The sequence below is a fragment of the Prionailurus viverrinus genome, chromosome B3, assembly GCF_022837055.1.
Source record: "Prionailurus viverrinus isolate Anna chromosome B3, UM_Priviv_1.0, whole genome shotgun sequence".
NCBI lineage: Eukaryota > Metazoa > Chordata > Mammalia > Carnivora > Felidae > Prionailurus > Prionailurus viverrinus.
The window spans coordinates 108055522-108078287 of NC_062566.1; positions in this window are offsets into that span (position 1 = coordinate 108055522).

Consider the following 22766-nt stretch of genomic DNA (forward strand, 5'->3'; position numbering starts at 1 on the left):
CTTGGGATATATGAAAATGGAAGAAGTATAGAAAGTAAATATAAAAAACACCTAAAGAGAGAAGGAGGCCCCCAAAAATGTCCATGTGGTGGGGATATAGTCAGAGAAAATTGGCCAGGAGAAATCCTCTGTATGAAGACAATCAGTGGCCTTTAGGACTACAATGCCTGATACCAAGTTTAAAGTTCGTTGCTGTGCTGTGTGATCCTGGGAAGGGTGGCAACTCCAGAGGAGATGGGACCAGTGAAGTGGGGGAGGGGCCATTGTGGGAGCAATATTGGTCATAAAAACAGCCACCTAATAAAAAGCACAATCACAACTGGAAAGGAAAAAGTAAACCTATCCCTATTCACAGATGCTATGAAAATAGCTATATATGCTATATAGAAAATCCTAAGGAATCCACAATAAAACTATCTGAACTAATAAAAAAAATCTCAACAAGTTTGCGAGACATAAGATCAATACATAAAACTCAATTGTATTTCTATACACTAGCAATGAACAATCCAAAGATGAAATTAAGGAAATGATTCCATTTTCAGTAACATCAAAACAAATTAAATACCTAGGAATAAGTTTAACCAAAAAAAGTGTAAGACCTATATACTGAAACCAACATACCATTATGGAGAAAATTAAAGACTTAAATGGAAAAACTTCCTATGTGCTTGGATAAGGACACTTAAATATTGCTAAGATGATGGGTTGCCTGGATGGTTCAGTCAGTTAAGCATCAGACTTTGGCTCAGGTCATGATCATATGGTTCATGAGTTCAAGCCCCACATCGAGTTGGGTTCTGTGCTGACACCTCAGAGCCTGGAGCCTGCTCTGGATTCTGTGTCTCCCTCTCTCTCTGCCTCTCCCTCGCTTGTTCTCGCTCTCTCTCTCCTTCTCTCTCTCTCTCTCAAAAATAAACATTAAATATATATATTTACTCAAGATGACAATTTGCCCCAAATTGATCCAGATTCAATGCAATCCCTAAAAAAAAAAGTCCTTCTGCCTTTTTCACAGAAATTGACAAGCTGATCCTAAATTCACTTAGAAATTCCAGAGACTCGGGGTGCCTGGGTGGCTCAGTCCGACTTCAGCTCAGGTCATGATCTCACATTCCGTGAGTTTGAGCCCTGCGTCGGGCTCTGTGCTGACAGCTCAGAGCCTGGAGCCTGTTTCAGATTCTGTGTCTCCCTCTCTCTCTGCCCCTCCCCTGCTCACACTCTGTCTCTGAAAAATGAATAAATCTTAAAAAAAAAAAAAAGAAAGAAAGAAAGAAAGAAAGAAAGAAAGAAATTCCAGAGACTCACAATAGCCAAAGCAATTTTGAAAAGTAACAAAGTTGGAAGAGACTTGTACTTCCTAATTTCAAAACTCACTACAAAGCTACAGTAATCAAGACAGTGTGCCTGCTGACTTAAGGATAGACATATAGAACAATAGAATAGAATCAAGAGACCAGAATCAATACCTATGGTCAATTGATTTTCAATAGGGGAGAGGGTTCAATAGGGAAGAATAATCATTATGCAAATGGTACTAACACATGCAAAAGAATGAATTTGGATCCTATCTTACACCATACACAAAAATTCACTTAAAATGGACCAAAGACCCAAATGTAGTACCCAAAACTACAAAACTCTTGAAAGAAAACATAGGTATACATGTTTATGATTTGGGATAAGGCAATGGTTTCTTAGACACAACACCAAAACAGCAAGCAAGAAAAGGAAAAATAGAGAAATCAAATTTCATTAAAATTAAAAACTTTCATGCTTCAAAGATCAGCATCAAGAAAGTGAAAAACAAACCACCAGAATGGGAGAAAAATTTTGCAAATCGTGTTTATAAGGGAGTTATATAAAGAATATATATATATTTATATAAAGAATATATATATTCTTTATATATATTTATATAAAGAATAAATTTTTTAAATGCTTATAACTCAGCAATGAAAAGCCAATGCAGTTGAAAAATGGTCAAAGAATTTTGACATTTCTTCAAAAAAAAAATACACAAATGACTAACCAGACCATGAAAAGATGTCCAACAACATTGGTCATTAGGGAAATAAAAATAGAAATGACAATGGTACAATTCATACCTACTAGGATAGTAATAATTAAAAAGATGAACAGTAGAGAGTGCTAGGGCAGATGTAGAGAAACTGGAACCTTCATATATGGCTAGTGGGAATTTAAAATGGTGCAGCCATTTTAGAGAACACTATAACAGTTCCTTAAAAGTTTGAACACAAAGGTACGGTATGATCATCTTGCAATTCTATCCTACATATATGTCTAAGAGAGTTGGAATCATATGTCCACGAATATGATTGCTCATGAATGTTCATAGCAGCACTATTGATTTTATCCAAAAAGTAGAAATAACCCAAATACCCATCAGCTAATGGATAAACAAAATGTGATGTATCCAAACAATGGAATATTATCCATCAATAAGAAGGAATAAAGTACTGATACATGTTGCAGTATGGATGAACCTTAAAACCTTATGCTGAGTTAAAGAAGCCAGGTACAAAAGGCCACACATTGTGTGATTCCATCTATGTGAAATTTCCAGAGCAGGCAAACCCATAGGGACACAAAGTGGAATGGTGGTTCCCAGGGGCTGGGGGCAGTGGGTGATGAGAAATGACTGCTAATGAATATGAAATTTCTTTTTTAGAAGAATTAAGATGTTTTGGAATTATAGTGATGGTTGCACAACTTTGTGAAATACGAAAAACCACTGAATTGTACAACTTTAAAAGCAGGAATTATATGATATGCAAATTATGCCTAATGTTTTTTAAAAACCTCCTTTTCAGCAAATACAATCAAAAGAAGGTGACCTTGAAAAGGGAAGGAAATAGTTGGCAGAGGAGGACATCCCCTCGTTCCTAGAGAAAGACCATAGAAAAAGAGTATTCTCCCTCTCCCTCTCTCTCTCTCTCTCTCTGTCTTTTTAATTCAAGAGAATTAAATGTGGTTTCTAAGGCATTCATGTTTGAAGTAATGCACCAAATAGCAATTTCATCTAATCTAGAAAGTGGTTTCAGACAGTTCTGATTGAAAAGAAAGGGAAAAGAGATTTCCAAACTGACGTGCTGTGGGCAGATGTTTTTTGCTTTTTAAAGTGGCAGGAATTCAAAGGAAGTGTGTGTAGGATTCTCTGGCTGCAGTAAAGGCTTCAATCTCAGAAGACTAGGAACGTTCTCTGAAAAGCAAGCTGAGAGTGAACTTGTGGCCTGAAAGCCAGCCCCAGCTGGGTGCCACACCAGTGCAAGGAGTGAGGGCACACAGCAGGGCAGGCCAGGAGATCTGTAGCAGAATTAACTGGGCCCTTACCCCAACACAACCTTCTAAGGGGCCTGTGCTGGGGCTTGTGGGTTCAGGGCTGCTCCAGGCCACACAGGTCTCTCCATGAGACTATGACCAAGCCCATTTCTGTGACCTGGTTGGTAACTTGAACAAATGGAAGAAAAAAAGTGCTCCTCCCAGTTCTGTCCCTCAACCCCCTAGTTTGTATTCTCTTTTTACTCAAATTTGTTTTCCATAATGTAATAAGCACCTGCATTGGTCAAAATTGGCTGTTAACCTTATAAGATCAGTCAAGGCCCCATGAGACTTGGGACTTAATTCTTCCTGGAGGGCCACGTGGATACTGGAGGAGCAGGAAGCTAAAGGAAGAAGGCTGTGGCCAATGGGGCAGAGGTAGAATATGTGGGATATCCTAGAAGACCTGGGAAGCATCCCATGGTAAAACCCAACCACTCACTCTACTGCTACCCAAGGCGCAGACTAAAGACCTCTTTCCCCATAAGGACAAAGTAGGAGGTAGCTAGCGCACAGACAAAACACCAGCACCGCACCGCCCAGGATCTGAAAGCCCATCAGGAGAAAAGTAGTATCACCTCTTCCTGCCTCATCATCAGGGAACAGCAACATTCACCATGGACACCCCAGAGCACGGACCCTTCTCTGCAGCTCAGCCAGAAACAGTGGGGCCCCTGTCTCTAGTTTCCTCTGCAGAAGAGACCAGCCACCATTCAACAAGAAGTGAAGGGGTCTACCATACAGGTTCCAGCCCCCTATACCTGGGCATCTCCAAAACCACCTCCTGTTAATGTTGTGGGCTTTAGCTGCAGTTCTGAAATTGGAAGGCCTCAAATTCAAATTTCACCTCTTCTAACAAGCTAAGTGATCTTGAATAAGTTATCTTTCAAAAACAACTAAGAAAAATTGTTAGGTTTGGAGCTGAGGGAATTAAGCCAAAAGTATAAACTTGAACATTTATTGGAAGTAATTAAAGCTATGGCTTAGTTGAGATGGCCCAGAGAGACGACAGAATGGTTAGAAGGCTCAGGACTGTCAGGGAAAATTATCAAAACCTTGGTAATGGACAACAGAGGTGACTGGGCTCTACACATTGTCTAGTGGACCCTCCAGGGATTATCTTATTTTGTGGAGCTGTGCACATTTGATTGCCTCCTATTGGCAGGCTATTTTACAACCCTCTTAAGGGTAGAAGTTAATTTGTAGAAAACTGATAGTAATGCAAATGATTGTTGTCCATAGCACTGTGACGAATTTTGTCCCAATAGAGATACAATTGATTTTTACTCTGTAGAAGGATGACCCCAAGCATTATATTTTATTGTTCTATAGAATATTAACCATCTTGAATCCATTAGCAGATTCATTTCAGCATTCCTGAATATATATGCATGTGTTCTTCAAATTCTCCTTTGACCTGATTTTAACACCTTAGTGGTTTCTTTATTAATTAATCATTACATAAAAGCTTTGATGTGTTCTCTTACATTTGTGTGAGAGTCCTGGATTTCACCTTTTTGAAAATGATGCTTTCGCAGGACCAAGCCCTTAAGGAAAGCCAACAGATGGTGGAGGGGCATGACCTTGCAAAGGAGGGAAAGAAAACATAGCCAATGAAGCAAGGAAAGAAACAGGAGTGTCTGGGCACAAAAGTCAAGGTAAGACAAGTGTTCTGAAAACAGGGAGTGAGCAACTAAATCCAAGGGGCATTTAATTAATTTTCATCTTACTTAACCACCCAGTTGCATTCAACCCCCAGCCCTCCTTACTGCCTCTCTGCACCACTAGTCCCTCCCACAGATGTGAAGCAACCTTTTCTAAACCACACAAAGCACAGGACGTCTTGTTACTCCCTTCTCCTGAGACCAGAGACCTACTCGTCTGACATTTATATAACCAAGGGAGCCTACTCAAGCGTTCTTTGTAGAGCGAGGAACATTTACTTCAAGGTGATTTTCTGTTCCCAACTTGACTGAATCACACAGCACAAAAAAAAAAAAAAAAAAAAAAAAGAAAGAAAAGAAAAGAAAAAGAAGGAAAAAAAAAACAATTTAATCTATCCTCGCACCTCTTTAAATAAAGTGTGTATACCTTACACATCCTTAAATGTTGTCCCACCACACTAGCATCCTTGGAAGACAATCTGTTGGCAAATTTGATCCCTCCCTTCATTTCAACCACAGACGGGAGCACTGAAAAGAATTATGTGGCTGTGTCTGAACACATATAAGTTGCCCAGCTGCTACTTCTTACATGACCTTGGGATCTCAGTAAGCCCCAATTTCCCTTTTTCCCTGCTCTGACTTCCAGATAGATTGCATTTACCACAGCAACAATCTTCCCTATCATTTTCCAATTCCAACAACCTGTAAAAGGCAGGAGCAAGATGTAGAAAAATCATTGAAACCCAACCAATAGTTTTTAAAAAGCAACCAGCACTGTGTCCCACACTCCCCCCCACCCATGTTCTCTAACCTTAAAAAAGCAAAAGCCACAAGGAGCAGCTTGAAGATGGTCTCATTTTTCTCATCCCCATTTGTCCAGGTTGCAGGAAAATCCCCCAACTGCCAGCAGGCATCGTTACTTTTCATTTGTTAAGCACCCAATGGATGGATCAGCCTTTAGTATTGGGTGCCCTACTGCACCACCTGCTATGATCTTTCCAGGTGTGCCCGCAAATGACACATAGCTAACAAGCCTGAAGATTTTCCTGCTCATCTGAAGGGCACTTTAAGAAATTACCCAAGTTTCTAGAATTAGATGTGGCTGCAGTCACTGGCATCCCAGATGGTACCACTTTTCAGCATTACAGATTCTAAGGGAGGGGGAACCTGACAGCACAGTAGACCTCCCCCTCCAACGTCTACCTTCTCACTTGCTTCCCAAAGGTAAGATGTCAAAGTTGCCCTAGTGGTCATTTTCAAACTTTAGAGTTCTTGGTACCTATTCATATGGCACTTATAAGTGCAAGCCAGTGATACCTCTGGTAAACTTCAACTGTAGTTGAACTGTACCATTCTTGAACTGTACCAAATGTTGGGTAATTCTACTGAGTAGCCACTAGATGGCAGGCTTCAACCTCCTAAAGGCTCTCCAACATTTCCAGTCTTTGCTGCCTGCAGGGTTCGGGGGACACTGGAATGACAAGCTGTGGGCAGAGGCGTCTTGTCTCTTCCATTTATTAATATTCCTAAGCACAGCTTGAGAAGCTCTCACTTCAATTTAGAGAGCTGATTTGTTTGGGCATTCATTTGGTTTAAGAAGAATAATTCACTAATCATGTGTCAGGTGACATGCTTTTACATTTTAGCTCCTGTCTTTATAGAAAAAATGTCTACCTGAAAGATTCATGACAAGAGGATGTGCATATGTGAAGAATATTCACCTGCATGTTAACAGAGCACCAGGGGTTCCAGGGAATAAAGAATTTACCCACTGGCAAAATAAATGTAGATCTATATTACTGGAACACACATACACAATCAGAATGAAAAATCATATTAGCAATAGCTTGCAAATACCGTTTCAAGTTCCAACCATAATTATAACATTCACTATCAATCCTACTTGTTCTTTCTGACTTTTAATGACTCAGTCACCTACTCAAAGATGAGAAAATAAAGGTGAAAGAATCTGCATTTTAAGGTGTCAGTCACAGCTTCAAAAAGCAGAAAAGAGAAAATCTGTTCCAACTTGTTTGGAAAGAGAGAATTATGCACTTGTACCCATGGGGAATCTCCCAGTTGGGGAGAGGGCTGCTGGGGAGGGAAGGCAGGGAACAAATGAGGACAGGGATCCACACTGGGGACAGTGGTTATACAAACAGAAATAATCTAGGTTCTCTTGGAAAAAATGAGGAGGTAATTTAGTTGCAGCTGGATCAGGAAGATTTCAGAGCAATGAGAATCAGGTAAGGGCAGCAGAGACAGTTAATAGAGGACATTTTAGACTCACAATAAAGAAATAATTTCCTTAGGGCCTTAAAAATAACAATAGCTTCCAGAAGGTAGTTAGCATGCAGACTTGGAGATTACTTCTGCTCATCCTGTTCATAAAGACACACACATGGGTCCATCCACAAGCGCCAGTAATTAGATTCCACCACTCTCTGTCCCAAGCAGTCTTGCACAGTGACCATTAACCCTCTGCCTCAGAGGTGGGAGAAGTGATCTGAGAACACTGTCTGCACAGGCCAGGGCTCGTAATGACAGCAGCTGTTACCCTTCCTCTAAGCGTGTGTCTGCCTCTGGGAGGGCCAGTGCACTTGGCACATTAAAGAGCATTTATAAACAGTAGGTTAGAGGAGCTCAGGGGAAGAAGAAGAAGCATGTAATGAGTGATGGTTATTAATGACCATTATTATCTTTGTCCTGACCTAAGAGCTATTCCTCCAAGAGTGTTTACTTAGCATGCAGGACTGGAACTGAGTCAAACATGAGGCGCCCTGAAACTCTGCTATTAATCTACCAATTTTTATACACAGAGGAGATTGCTTCATGAAGTGAAGTTCTCCTCTTAAAAAATAATACATATAAATGAAAATTTTAGAGCCCCCCATGTTCCACCAGAAGAGAAACGGATCGATTCTCTGTGTGGTGAGTCACGTAATAGGGGGCATTAGGGCAGGTTTAACATGAATAAGGTATTGATTTCCCCTTGTTACTTGATTCAACTTTATTCCTTTTGGATTGCCAAAGGCCTCTGTGATGGCAGAGGCTGCAGTCCAGGGGGCAATTGGGAGCTGTATTTTCTGGTCCTTTATTTATTCATTAAACTTTTGCACTAACAACATCTGAGTAAAAGAGAGGATTTAGTTAAAGCCAAAAAATATGTCTAATCCTTTCCACATTTAATAAAGAGAGTGACCAGGTTACTGTAGAGGCACTAAGAAACTGGGTGGGCGGGCCATTCTCAGTATGATTCATGATATCTGGGAGGGGGGGCATTGGTTTATCTTTTTACTTGTCAAAATTTCATAATTCATTAGTACAGTCCTGTTAATATTTTACATTATACAAAATGATTTTGAGGCAAAGTGAACATCTTCTTTTGCATACCTACCCCCTCTCCCAATCCATGCGTTTCCAGTTGGTAATACTGTAAGTACTTAGATAATGTATCTATCCAGGATTTTCTGTGCATTTGCATCTATAAACACATAGTAGTTTTGTTTCCACAGAAATGGAATCACGCCATATGTATTGTTCTAGAATATAATGTCTTAGAAATCTTTCCATGTGAGGGTAAAGAGCACTCCCTCACACTTTTTAATATCTGCACGGTATTCCCTAATTTTGATACTGTTTCACTTATTCAATCTTTCCACTTATGGGCTTTCAGAATGTTTCCAGTTTCTTTTTTTTTTTAATGTTTGAGAGCGAGAGAACACAAGCAGGGGAGGGGCAGAGAGAGAGAGGGAGAGAGAGAATCCACATAGTGCAGAGCCTGACACAGGGCTTGAACTCATGAACCATGAGATCATGACCTGAGCCAAAATCAAGAGTCGGACGCTTAACCAACTAAGCCACTCAGGTGCCCCTGAATGTTTCTAGTTTCTAGTTGCTGAGTAATGCTACAGAGCTCACACAACTTGGCCTCACAGAAGGTCCCTTGACACATGGGCAGCCAGATGAGAGGCAAAGTGGTTAGGCTAGGTCTGGGATGGCAGAAGTGTGTCCTGAGACCACCACCTCCCTGCTCTGGTAGCCCATGGCCCCAGAGATAAGCTTAGGACAACATCTGAAAGGTGCCTCCATCCCTGCCTGAACCTACCTCACCCCCATGTGGTTCAGGCAGGTGTAGTTGAGACTGAAAATGAGCTGGCAGAACTGGCTAAGCCCTCAGTTAAGATGCGAATGTTGAAGCTGAGTAAACTGGTTGGATCCAATGACCTGATACTGGACGGAATGTGAGGAGCGACCATGTCAGCAATGGACACAGAACATTTAAAGTCAACACAACAAAGACAGAGACATATCAGCAGACTACAGAGAAGACAGACATCTCTACCTCAGGCCACAACCTAGAGAGAAGGGCAGGAAAGGAGAAAACAATCTGAATTTCCCGTGTCTTTGTCCCGAAGAGACTGTGTTCAGCTGAAGGTTCCCAAATTTGCTTGAATTGACAAGATCAAGTTTATCACCATCACTGAAAAAGATTTGAATGTTATGTTAGTTTGCTAGGGCTGCTGTAACAGAGCACTACAAACTGAATGGCTAAAACAGCAGAAATTTACTCTCTGACAATTCTTTAAATTCTTAACACTTGAAATCCGAGATCAAGGTCTTAACATGATTGCTTCTTCTGAGGGCCGAGTGAAAAGCCATCCCATGCCTCACCCTAGATTCTGGTAGTTTGCTGGCAATCTTGGCCTTCCATGGCTTATCGAAGCATCACTTTGACCTCTGCCTCTTTCTTCACATGTTGTTCTCCCTGTGTGTACGTCTGTGTCCAAATTTCCCCTTGGTGTAAGGACACTTATCATATTGGATTAGAGCCATTCCCAGTAATGGCACTTGAACTTGATGACCTCTCTAATCTAAAGACTCCATCTCCAAACAAGGTCATATTCTTAGGTACTGGGAGTTAGAATTCCAACATACCTTTCTCGGGGGAGGGGGACAAAATTTAAACCGTAACAAGTGTTAAGTTCAGTTAAAGAGAAATAAAGCTCTACTTTTGCTCACTTGAATCACTTGATTGAAATGTGAACCCTCAAAAGTATTTCACTTGCATCAAGAAATAGGAGAACTAAGGGAGATGTCTGTCCTTGAAGACACTTGACCTACAACTTAGAAAATGTTTTCTCACAAGTTTGTCTCTAAATTTCGCAGAATTTACAGATAATCCCCTGAAAATCCATTGTCTCACCCCTGCAGAAGCAAGACCCTCAAGTCTCTGGAAAAGACCCCACTGGCCACCAAGTCTGTCAGAGAATCAGCCCTAGGAGGCAGCAGGTGAAGTTACCATGTGGTGGGTCCTGAACTGCACCAGAAGAGATACCTAAGACCAACCAGGGGGCCCTCCCAGGTCATCCAGGCAGAGCGTAGATGCCTAGGGCAGGAAGGAGGAGAGAAGCCAGGAAACTCAGGTGATGGCTCCCTTTGGCATGCAGGCTTCCCAGGACCTTTCTCATGATTCACTTTCCTGTTCATCCCAGGAAGAACCAGACAGTGGCCTCAGGAGGTGGACTTTAGGCATGAGCCCCAAGGGGTGGCCCAGGTGTCCATGCCAGCATTTTGAATGGTCAGCTAGAAAGCAGGCAGGATTTATCCCAGACTCAGAGAGGAAGAGACTTGTCAGAAGCCAATTCACTCTCAACTAGTTAATACCTAAAGTGAGGTTAGCAACTTGGCAGCAGCAAGCATTATGTGGAGCTTCTGAACCTGCCATTCTCTCTTGACAGTTTCTATTAAGACATCCAGTTAGGGAGTTGGTTATGGAGCTTTGTTGGAGACTGTTGTTTTCTCGTGTATGTCAGAGGTTGACTGCTCTTTGTGGAGGGGAGGTTGGGGAGGGGGGTTGTCAGCACAGCACGTGGTGGGACTGCCAGAGACTGCAGCATGCCATTATACCTGAGAGGGAGCTTGAAAAACCTCTGTGACAAAAGCCACAAAAAACCCAGAGACACACCACAGGGAGTTGGTGAGTGGCTCACACCTAACTGATAGATTGGATTTACTCCAAAAAGCACAAATAGCATATCATGTACACCACAGGCTGGAAGTGCGAGAAAAGCAGACTCAAATGATGGCTGATGAAATGCGGTAAACAAATACCAGCTCCCTCACTCCGACTGGAAGAGCTCTCGATCTCTTTTGTGTGCTGGCTGTAGAGTTCCCCAGGAGCATAAACTCCAGTCACCCACATGGGTGCTTATAACACTCCTTTGCTGGTTGCCTCCCTTCCCCCTTCCTCTATGGGTGTTTCCTGGCATCACTTCCCAAATATACTCCTGGTGCCCAAATCCTTGTCTCTGGGAAGACCCAATCAGGACAAACACTTGCTCAGTTGGGTGGTTCCTATTTCACCAAGATGTAAATCAAGGTCTGAACATGGATTTGCTGAGAAACTTACCCTGTTCAGCACAGTATGGGCTGAAGGGACACGCCATGTAAGCAGAAGACAACCTCTGGGACAACAGCAAGTGAAGAAGGTGTGGAGAAAAGTAAATGTCACTGAGAAAGACAGGGTGGCTGTGGAGGAGCTCTTTTTTTCCTCCTATATCTGCAGCACATCTTAAAATAAGAACTTGTGCCCTCTCCCCGTCTCCTCCATTTTCTTTCTCTCTCATCTACTGATACAGGAAAGTGTCCTGAGCACATGACTAGCTCTCGCTGGCCCTCTTTTGGATCCAGCCTGTCCAAGGACTGAACAATGACTTAAAGTCTACCTTTACCCCTGTGTAATTTAGCTTCCCTGGCTGTGATGGGGCCATATGTTCAATTCAGACAAGACTATAAAGTCCATGGTACCCTGACATCCAAGCCCTGTCCTCCCGGGACTGGCATAAGGCAGGTGCAACTGAGCCCTGTGGACTCCTATGCCTACTTCTCAACTGGTTCAAAATCCAGAGGGCAGATGACATGAGCAATTGGCACTTTTAAATACCAATAGTCACCAAATATGCTACTCTCATGATGGAACAGCAGGAAGATGACACTTTCCCTTGCTTTGTTGGCAGAAAGAGTGTTTCACTGGTTCATTTTGTGGACAAAAGGTCAGATGGTCAACCTGGGAACAAATTGGCAGCAGCAGGTGGCAGAAGTCACACAGCCCAACTCCAGCTGCAAACAGCTGGCTTCATTCTGACTCATTTATGGAAGATTAGTTCTCTTTACCTCTTCAAACTAGCTGCTCTGGAAAACAGATCTGCCTGTTTTAGTGGCACAGAAAAGACTCATGTCCTTAGCCAAGTCACTTCACCTCTCAGGGCCACAAAGAACTGCTCTCTTTTCTCCTGCCTTCTTCCCAAGTTTCACATTGCTTGATCTCCTTGAACAAATATGTTCTCCTCTGCCATATCTTTGCCTCCCCCTTGGTCCCGTGCTGCAGCCAGACTCCAAGGTGTCTCATATCCAAACCCATCTCCAGTGACCCTAGGAGTCCTAACACCTCTTCCAGCTTTAGGACTCCATGGTTTTGTGTGCCCAGAATCCCCCATACATAGAACTTCTAACACTTCAATTCCCCCAGCCTGGGAATCACTGCCCCACCCTACCTGGAAGTTGTGTAACTAACTAAATAATCTCCTGAGAATCCACTGCAGAGGTGATACCCTCAAGACTCCAAGGAAAAACCCACTGACCACAAATTCCACTGGAGAAGAGACCCTAGGAGAACACAGGGTAAGGTATCATGTGGTGGGTCTTACACTGCAAAGAACAGGGAGCCATGCACTGTGTCACCCAGGCATGGGATAGAGAGGCAGAGGCAAAGGTGGAGGCAGGCTCATGTTCTCCAGGTAGACTCTACTTCTGTACTCAGCAGAAAGTCATTTTTAAATGAGAATATGGAGTAAGAAGGATGTTCCATCACAGTGAGATCATGTGAAACAACTATTTCTAAGCCCCAGGCATTGACCTACATAACCCAAGTGAGGCTGATTTGTGTTAACACCAAGGGAGCTAGACAGTCATGGGGAGTTCACTGTAATAGGATTTGATCAGAAAAATGTTCTCCCTCCTCCTGGGACTCTCATCTATAACCTGACACTCCAGGAAGGCCACCAGGCTTTCCACTGGGGCAGACCATGAGGGAGGGCCTACACCAGAGCAGAAAGATCAGAATAACTGGAGAAATTCTGGGCTAGGAGAAAGGACACCAACCAGTTTCCCTTCCTCTGTGAAACAGGCACAATTCAGATCAACACAGCAGATGTTTTACCTCCAAAGTAAACATCTGAAGTATCATTTTTGTTCTTCAGTACAAATGCCTTTTCACAGTGATATCCCCTGGCCTGGGATCTTTGACTCCTCTGCTACACTTTCCACCAGGTAGGGCATTGAAACTCAGTTCTATACTTAGACTATCATTCTCTGCCTCAAGTGTAGTTATTTGGGCTCAGATCTCACCTCTGGCCAGTGGTGAGAACCCAGGGCTGGGAGTGAGGAACCCTGGTTTGGTCTCAGCACTGAAAAGCTACAGATCAAGGGAAAATCTTTTACCTGTTTTAAATCCCACTTCCCCCCTTTAGAAAATAGATGGATAAACCAAGAAATCTCTAAGGTTCTTTCCATCTCCTAAAATATCTCTCCTTTTATTCAATTTAAAGATACACAATGGTTTCATTGCTTGTATAGGCTATATTCAGGAAGGGGGTAAGAGAGGCAGATGGTTGAGAATAACACCTTTTCAAGACACCATTAAAAAGTAATTTATATTTCAAGACTCCCATTCTGTCTTTTTGGAAAGCCTGAAAGAAAATCCTTTTATCCGGTTGCCAGACAACCTTTCTTTGAGGCTTTCGTTTCCCTTTTTTTTTTTTTTTAAGAAATATAAATCTGGCTTTGGATACCTGGTTAAGAGCAAGAGCTGACTTTAGGTGTCCCTCAGCAAGAACATAAATTATGGCTGCCTACCAGTAATGTGACTGAAACTGAAAGAATTTAAGGAAAATGCTTTAAGACAGCTGATGAAACTAAAAATGGCTTGTAGATACTGGAGGCTCGAAAAAGCTATAGAAAAGATTGATAATTAAATAGTATATTGTATTCCAAGATTCTCTATTTTGCAAAAATGTCTTTCCCAAGTAGTATTTTATCTTCACATTAGCCTTTTGAGGAAGAAGGCTAGATAGTTCCTTTTTAACTGAGGAGCAACTACACCCAAAAGAATAAATGACTTGTCTTAATTTTCCTGTCTAACTAATGACAGAGCCCAGGTTTCCAGCCTCTAGCTTGGCCCTTGACTTCTGGATGAGTATCTACAGAAGACAAAGAAAGGTTATTTTCCTCAATCAGCTTCCCTCAGACCAGCAACCCAAGAAGGGCCAAGACAGAGAAAAATGAGAAAACAGCAGGTAGGTCAGGCAGTGAAATTCTAGGCAGGAAAATCCAGGGTTACTTTTGTAGGGGGCAGGAAGAATCACACTTCTCTTATCTAAAGTCCCCACCCAGCCCCTGGGCAACCAGGGTGCCTCCACTTGTCAGGAGTCAGTACAAAGTTTTAGAAGGAAACAGAAAGAAAAAGATTCTAAAATTAAGGTAACAGCCAAACTCAACAGAGCTAATTGTTTTGTTTCAGGTTCCCAGCACCACCCTGCCAGTCTGCAGAAATAAGGACTACTTGTTATAATGCAATATATTTATTTATCTGTCTGCTTTCCTATTTGAGTGTGCATCCACTGAAGGCACAGACTGATGAATCATTCAATTAGGTTTAAGTTGGCAGTAAGAAACCACGTCCCCTTAATCTGTAAGGTTATGTGCCTGATATATTTGGTCAAGAATGTTAGAAGCTTAAAAGCACTGAAACGAAAGTCTGGAGGTAGTGGTCTAAATATTGCATACCTACTAGAGTTAGAGACTCATTCTTTCACTTAGTTGTGGCAACTAAAATCATAGTGAAAAATTCTCAAGAGATTTTCTCTGCCAAGACCAGTTGTTGTCAAAATCAAATGCCAATTTTGTTTACCATCATAAGATTAAGAGTGGGGACTTTAGAAGTATTCAGGGTTATATTATTGTATTGTTAAAATAACTAGTGTTATTCCTAAGTGGTATTGCTATCATGTAAATTCCTTCCAAATACAGTAGCTATCATTGTATCTTAAGTAAATAAATTAACAAATAAATAATTTATTGGTCATGAGAATTTTAAGGAAATTTTATGTAACTCACCATAAAAGATATGTAAAAGGTAATGAATAAGAATAGCGAACTACTTACTATCAAGGACTTAAGTGGCTTGATGCTTTCATGAGTTGTACTTCACACAAATGTTAAAAATGAGAAAATATTTTATAAAGACAAATAATTATACAATAAATGGTATTAAAAGATAGGGGGGAAAATAATGAAAGAATGCTGGAACGAGCGAGGCAGTCACCCAGAGCAGAAGCAGAGGAAGCCATTGTTAGCAGCTTCCTATGGTGCTAGAGCACCTGAGGGTCTGGGTGTCCTGACGCTACTCAAACCTAATCCCTTCATACCTGGAGCTTGCATCACTATTCAAGAATGTTTGCAAACAGTTCATGCCTTTGATAGGAAATATTTCTGGGTACCCATCATCCTTTTGGTTCTTAAATCAGACTCAGCAACAGCAAGGCCACACCCAGAAGTAGAAGTGAGGGGAGATGAGAGGGCCAGAAGTAAAGGCAAGTGCCCAATTTTTCCTGAATAGTACTCTTGCTTCCAGTTCCCCAGCAGTTGAGACAGTCCATTTGCCTCTCATGTCTCATTCCTGGTGTTCTCCAGTGTCTATATAATGTCTAGTTCACGGTTTGCACTTTACATGCATTTTTTAATTGACTACCATAATTGTCTCTTAGCTCGGTTTCCATCTAAACACCTTTTTTCTCCCATTCTAACTGCACAAATATGAGCTTTGGAGACCTTCATTAACTTGAATGTTGACCTCGCTAATAGTGGCATAACTCAGGTCTGCAAGCATTGATTCAATCTCTTTTTCTATTATACCACATAACTCCTCTCCTAAAAACCCACAGTTCTGTGTGGCTTACTTAGCACATCAAATTTAGGTGTTTCTTCTGCTCAGCATTCTCACTCAAATGCCTCCTATCTTTTCCCATCTTTTTCCTCCATTCACAGATTCTCTTTGCTAATCAGGCATTCCTGCCGGTTATCTCCTCATTCTTGCCTTCTCAGAAACCCTTGGCCAATCTTTAAAGTATTCCCCTGTCTCCTTCTACAAATGCATGTCTCTTTTCCTTCCTTGGAAACGTGTATCAGACCACACCTTTTCCAGGAAGCCCACCTAAACTAGTACTACTTCACTCCATTCCACTCTGACTATCCCCCCATCAGCATTCCTGAAGTGCTTATCTTCTCTTCAGGTTCATACTGGCTGACACACAGCAGGCACTGAATAAAAAGTTGTTGAGTAAATGAATAGATTCTATTGATTCAGCCTCTGAGCCATCTCTCAGATATGTCCCTTCCTCTCTATTCCCACTGTCACAGTCCCACAAATGGCTCTCACCATTGTTCCCATGGACCATCAAAATAGTCTTCTAAGAGCTTTCTTTCCCTTCCCTTCTTCATCTATTCAGACTCCACAGTGCCATCTGTGTGAACTTTCTGGAAGCAATCCGATCACATCTCCTATTCTTGATCCTATTCTGATCACATCTCCAAAGCCTTGGGGATAAAAATCAAAAGATCTTAGCAGCACTTTCAAGACTCTTCACAATCAAGTATCAAATAATTCCTCTGGTCTCCTTTACTTTCCACTATTGACATGTCCATGTTTGAGTTAACCCTTCAGTGCAGTGTGTACATCTTGTCAGTGCTGCCGCTTTTGCCGGAGGCATCCTCCCCTCTTCTCTACCTGACAATCTTTTGTTTATGTTTTGGAGCCTATCACAGATATCAGCACCACAGCCTGGATGGCTGCCCCACCCAATCTTGGGACTAGCCCTGCTCTCCTCTGGATCCCCACCAATTTCGTCTGGGGGTGGGGTGGGGAAGGACAGGGCGCACTGAGCATAGTGCCCTATAATTGCTAGTTTGTGAACCTCTTGAAAGCAAGACCAAATGTTCCTATTTTTTTCCATCCACAGCCCCATTAGAGAGTGCTTAGCTCCTAGGATGTTCTTAGTATTGTTGATAAGTGAACAAAGCATTTTGTTCACACCACGTTAATTTGCATTCACTTGGAACCATACACTTTTAGAGCTGAAAGGGATATTAGAAAATATCTCTTCTAGGGGCGCCTGGGTGGCGCAGTCGGTTAAGCGTCCGACTTCAGCCAGGTCACGATATCGCGGTCCGGGAGTTCGAGCCCCGCGTCAGGCTCTGGGCTGATGGCTCAGAGCCTGGAGCCTGTTTCCGATTCTGTGTCTCCCTCTCTCTCTGCCCCTCCCCCGTTCATGCTCTGTCTCTCTCTGTCCCAAAAATAAATAAACGTTGAAAAAAAAAAAATTAAAAAAAAAAAAAAAGAAAAGAAAATATCTCTTCTAACCTGCTTATTTTTCACACGAAGAAACTTCAGCCTATGAGGATTAAGTGATTTGCCTAAGATCATGAAGAGGCAGCAAGGGGCATCGACCCTGCTCATCTGCAGGTGATTTATACCATCTTCTGCTTATTGTACATATGAAGTCATTATGCCAAAAGACAGAGTAAGTGCCCCTAGTGAGGGAAAGCATCTTTTTTCTTTTGCATTTTCAGGAGGGCTATTTACTCTCATTTGAATTCAACAAATGTGACTGAATGACATTTACAGACCTGAAGCTCTGCTACACAATTGTGCAATTATCCCTTGATATCATCTTGGAGCACATTTTAGTGAATCTATTCCGTTGCCTTGAAATTTTAAAAATTCTTCAGATCTTTGGGGCACCTGAGTGGCTCAGTCTATTAAGTATCCTCCTCTTGATTTTGGCCCACGTCATGATCTCACGGTTGTGGGAATCAACCCCGCACCGGGCTCTAAGCTGAAGGTGGAGCCTGCTTGGGATTCTCTCTCTCTCTCCCTCTCTCTCTCTGTCTCTCCCCCACTCGTACTTTCTCTCTCTCTCAAAATAAATAAACATAAAAAAATAAAAATAAATAAAAATTCTTCAGATCCATTGAAATTCTTCAAAACCCCTCTTAAGATGATGTATATTAAAAGATTTAAGTTAAATAATTATGGCTACTGACTTCGTCTAATACTCAAGATCAAATTACAAAGTTCCCAATTTATGCAATTAATCTAGACAAACACCAATGTCCAGCTCTTCCTATTCAGATGTCGCTGTCACAATACAATGCTGAGGACAATTTTCATTTCTCAAGTGGGAAAAAGGTGATAATAGTGACGATCATGGTAATAACAGACATGTGGAAAGCCAAAGGAAATGACACTGTCAGTCAATGGGAAAATAGGACACTCAGATCCTTCTATCTTTTCAATATTCTCCTATACTCTAACACAAAGAGAAACGCTCCTTTTCAGAAAAAAAAATTAGATGAATTCATACTTTACTCTTTTCAGCTATGGAAAGCAATGTGCTCTCTGAATTCATCACTACCTCCTATCTGTTGACACTATCAGTCATGAGTCTGTAGCCTTCTAACAACAGCGAGAGAGCAGCTTAAAAGGTTCCAAGAAATTTGTGCAAGTAAATACACAACGAAGATTTTTCAATCATTTGCCATAGAAAGGGAACTGCCCACTTTAGAGAGATTTAGCAGCTTTTAACAGTACATTTGTACACTAATGTATGCACAGCCTGTAAGCGAGGAGGTTATCTTTATGCTCTTACTAACACACTCCATCTCCACTCCTTTGTCCTGCCTACAGTTAAAACAGGCTTCAATAGTCACATTACTGTCATTTTGTGCTATCTCAAAGTTAAATCATAATGAGCTTTGAGATTGTTAGTTGTTTCTCTCTTGTTTCTGCAGAAATGCAGGCTCCTTTTCCATTTTGGAGGATCTAAGCCTCCAGGTTTCTATGATTGCCTCTCACGCCTTCTCTCTTCTTTTATTCTCTTCCCTTCTTTGGCTCAAAAAGCAAACTCATTACCAAACCAAATGTATAAGCCTCCCACACAGAATCTGGAGGAGAAAGACATCCCATTTAATTCAGAGGAGCCATTTCCGAGGCTAGCTGTGGTCCACGGCTTCACCGGCATACAGGACATGGCAGGTATAACCTGACTAAATACAGGACTGTCTATTCGGGGACTGCATCTGAACAAAGTCACTGACCCGGAAAAGCAGCTACTTTTCCACTGGAGTACCCCAATCCCAAACAGTCTACAATTGAAAAATTAAAATGAGTATAATAATAACAATAGTAATAACAACAAACTCTTATATAAGCATTAATATGTGCCAGGTACTCATCAAAGCACTTAACATGTATTATCTCACTTAATCCTCACAACCCTGTGAGGTAGATGCTCTCATTAACTTTGTTTTACAGACAAGTAAAGTGAGGCTCAGAAAGGTTAGTAACTTGCCCAAGGTCACACAGCTAGAGGGCAGTAGATGCAGACTCCACTCTATATGCTCTGGTTCTGAGTTCCTGCTCTTTACACTATGCTATGCTGCCTCAAATTATAGGATAAATGTATCCATTAATAAGATTCCTCTCATCAAAAGTGTCATAGAATCCACCTGGAAACCCAGAATTTTATAATAAAGATAATAAAAGTAACAAGAACAAGAAAGGTAACAAGAAACATTTACTGAGGGCTTACCATGTGCCACATACAGGTGTTATCATTATTTCTCATTTTGGGGGTTAGGTAGTTGCCCCAAAATCCAAGAGCTAAGTAACTGTCAGTCAGGAACTGAACAGATGCACCCTGACTCCTAAGAGTCATCTTGGTCTATTTCTCCATCTTACTTCCACAAATGTGAGGAACATGAGGCACAGAGGGGTGTAGTATGTTATGCAATAAAATAACCTGATTTAACTATTTTCAGAGGTAGTCTTTGAAAAGCTCACACCAATCTCCAAGTCTTCTGATCTCTCAGCCATGTGCTTCTTAAGGTAGCTGCCCCTCCTATGTTCCTTTTCAGTGAATGCCACCCCTCCATCACAGAAGTCCAAGTTCAACACCTAAAATCATTCCTAGCTCCTCTGTGATGCTCAGCCCTGCAGCCAATGTGTCATTATGGCCCATTGAGTCTGCCACCAAACTCTTCTTGAATCTACACCCTTTGCCTATGGGATAAAGTCTACCTGCTTCCTAGAGCCACCTAAGGCCCTTCACCATCTTACCTCAACTTTCTTTGCCAATATCGCACCACCACCACAACTGACTCTCACACACATACACTGTGCATTGTTCTGTAGTCATGCTAAGCCACATAAAAGCCATGCTTCTTCACACCAATGGCTTTTGCAAACACTGTTCTCTTTGCAGGCAATACCCTTTCCCAAACTCTCCATTTTGTAAACTTCTATAAACCTTCAAAGCCTTCTTTGTTTAACCAGGCAGTCAGTCACTGTTTCCTTGGTACTCCCAAGTCATTTTTATAGTATTTATCAGTCTGTGTTGTCATGTCTTATCAAACTATAAAATCTAGGAGGGTGAGAATTTTGTCTTCAATGACTTTGCATCTCTAACACCTAGTACCATGTTGCTTCATACTAATGATTTAATAACAGAAATTTGAATTAAATTGAACTTTTCTCACACAACAGCTAACCCTATAGGTCTACTCAAAGTGGGAGTAGGCTCTATGTGACTAGTATTTGAATTTAGAGACATTTAGGCTCTATGTGACTAGTATTTGAATAATATTTTAAATGAATCTCCTTTGTGTTTGGTGATTATTTACAATAATGTGGAAATTTCTTTCCTTTCCCACCTAACCAATATAACGAAAGTCAACTCTACCCATCTTCTAAAATCTGTGGGAGTTCAGAGATACAAAAAATTTTGCAACCACGTGTTATTTATTTAGGCATGCCCAACATGGAGATACTATATTAAGGTAATTTTACCCTCTTGGTATAAAACAGATAATCCATGAAAAATCAGAGTCACATTGAGTAGTATAAAGAAAAAAATGTAAATTTCTTTTTCAACAATTACAATGGAAGTATAAATACTCCAGTATGAAAGTTTAAGTTGGCCTTGGAATTCCAAATAAATTAATACATACATTAAAAAAAAACGGGATGTATTTCCTTATCAGTTTACAGAAGATAAATAGCAGAAGGAGTTGATAGTGTTTCACATTTAGAGATGTTAAGGCCCTAAACATTTTTTTAACTCATCTTTCCTCCCAATTCTGGGTGTCAAGATCATATAGCTACCTATTCATTTTATTTTATTTTATTTTATTTTATTTTATTTTATTTTAATATTTAATTACTTTTGAGAGACAGAGAGAGACAGAGCACAAGCAGGGGAGAGACAGAGAGAGAGGGAGACCAGAATCCAGAGCAGGTTCCAGGCTCTGACCTGTCTGCACAGAGCCCAACATGGGCTCGAACTCAGAAGACATGAAATCATGACCTGAACCAAAGTCAAACGCTTAACCAACTGAGCCACCCAGGTGCCCCTGCAGTAATCGTTTATGAGGGCTTACTGTGTGACAGACAAAATGCTAAGCATTTATTTGAATTATCTCAGCCCTCATATCAGTACCATGAAGTGGGTGTTATCCTGTTTCCTCAACTGAGCTCTTCTTCTTCTTTTTTTTTTTTTTACATTTTAACATCTCTAAAATGGGTGAATTTTGCAATCACTGTTGTGTCACAGTTTGATTAGAAGCATTTTTTCTTCCTTAGTTGTACATAAAATAATGGTGGCATCGTAGATCTAAGAAAATACAGTTTCAGCCCCATTTCTGCAGGTAAGGAAACTTAAACTCAGAGAAGGAGCTTGTCTAAGATCAAAAAGCTAGTGAATGGCAGGGCCAGAATTTGAACCCAGACAGTTTAACGCTAAACTCACTGCTCATGCTCAACTATCCACAGTACCACCTTGACGTAATCTGCACTCACAGAATCTGACTTGCCAGTGTGGTAACGGATGTTCTACATTGGCCCTAGAAGGCAGCAGTCTCTTTGGTTGCCAGGGCCACTGGGAAGAATGATGTATGATGAGTGAATGAAAAATCGAGTTTCACTTAACAAGTGGCCTTTGATTTCTCTGGGGCTCCTGCAGTGATACAAAGCATCTATCAGTAGGAAAGGCCTGTGGGAAATGCTCATTCTTCCTAGAAGCTGAAGTTGGGTTGCAACATCCTCTAGGGGTGCCCTGGGGTCATCCCCTGGTTCTGCATCTCCCTCTTACACAGGCAGCCGTGTGAGAACTCACCTCTGATTAGATCGTCACCTGCTGTGAACTTATTCTATTTCCTAACATAAAGCCTGATTTTTCTCTAAATTGTGAAAACCTTTCTAAGACCGTAATTAAGTTTCCATTATTGGTTGTATTCTAAAAAACAAATTTGGCAAGGCTTAGACTTGACAATAACAACATAGATATGTATTTTTCATTAATGAGAATCAGAATGAAGTTGTATGCAAGAATTGGAATGTGTCAGCTGCTGAGAGAGAGAGGCAGTTGATTTGGAGAGCAGTGTGACTAATTAGGTTTTCTTTTGTGAAGGAATTAGTTTGTATTGATTCATTTATGTCTGATGTAACTCAGTAGTCCTTCCCTTGCTGGGGGGGGGCAAGGGCGGGGGGAATGCCTGCTTGGACTAGTAAGTGATGATAAGAAGCTGGCAGAGCAGCTCCGCTCTTTGGGGCTGTGTGTACCTCTCAGCTGAATCAACTATGCAGGG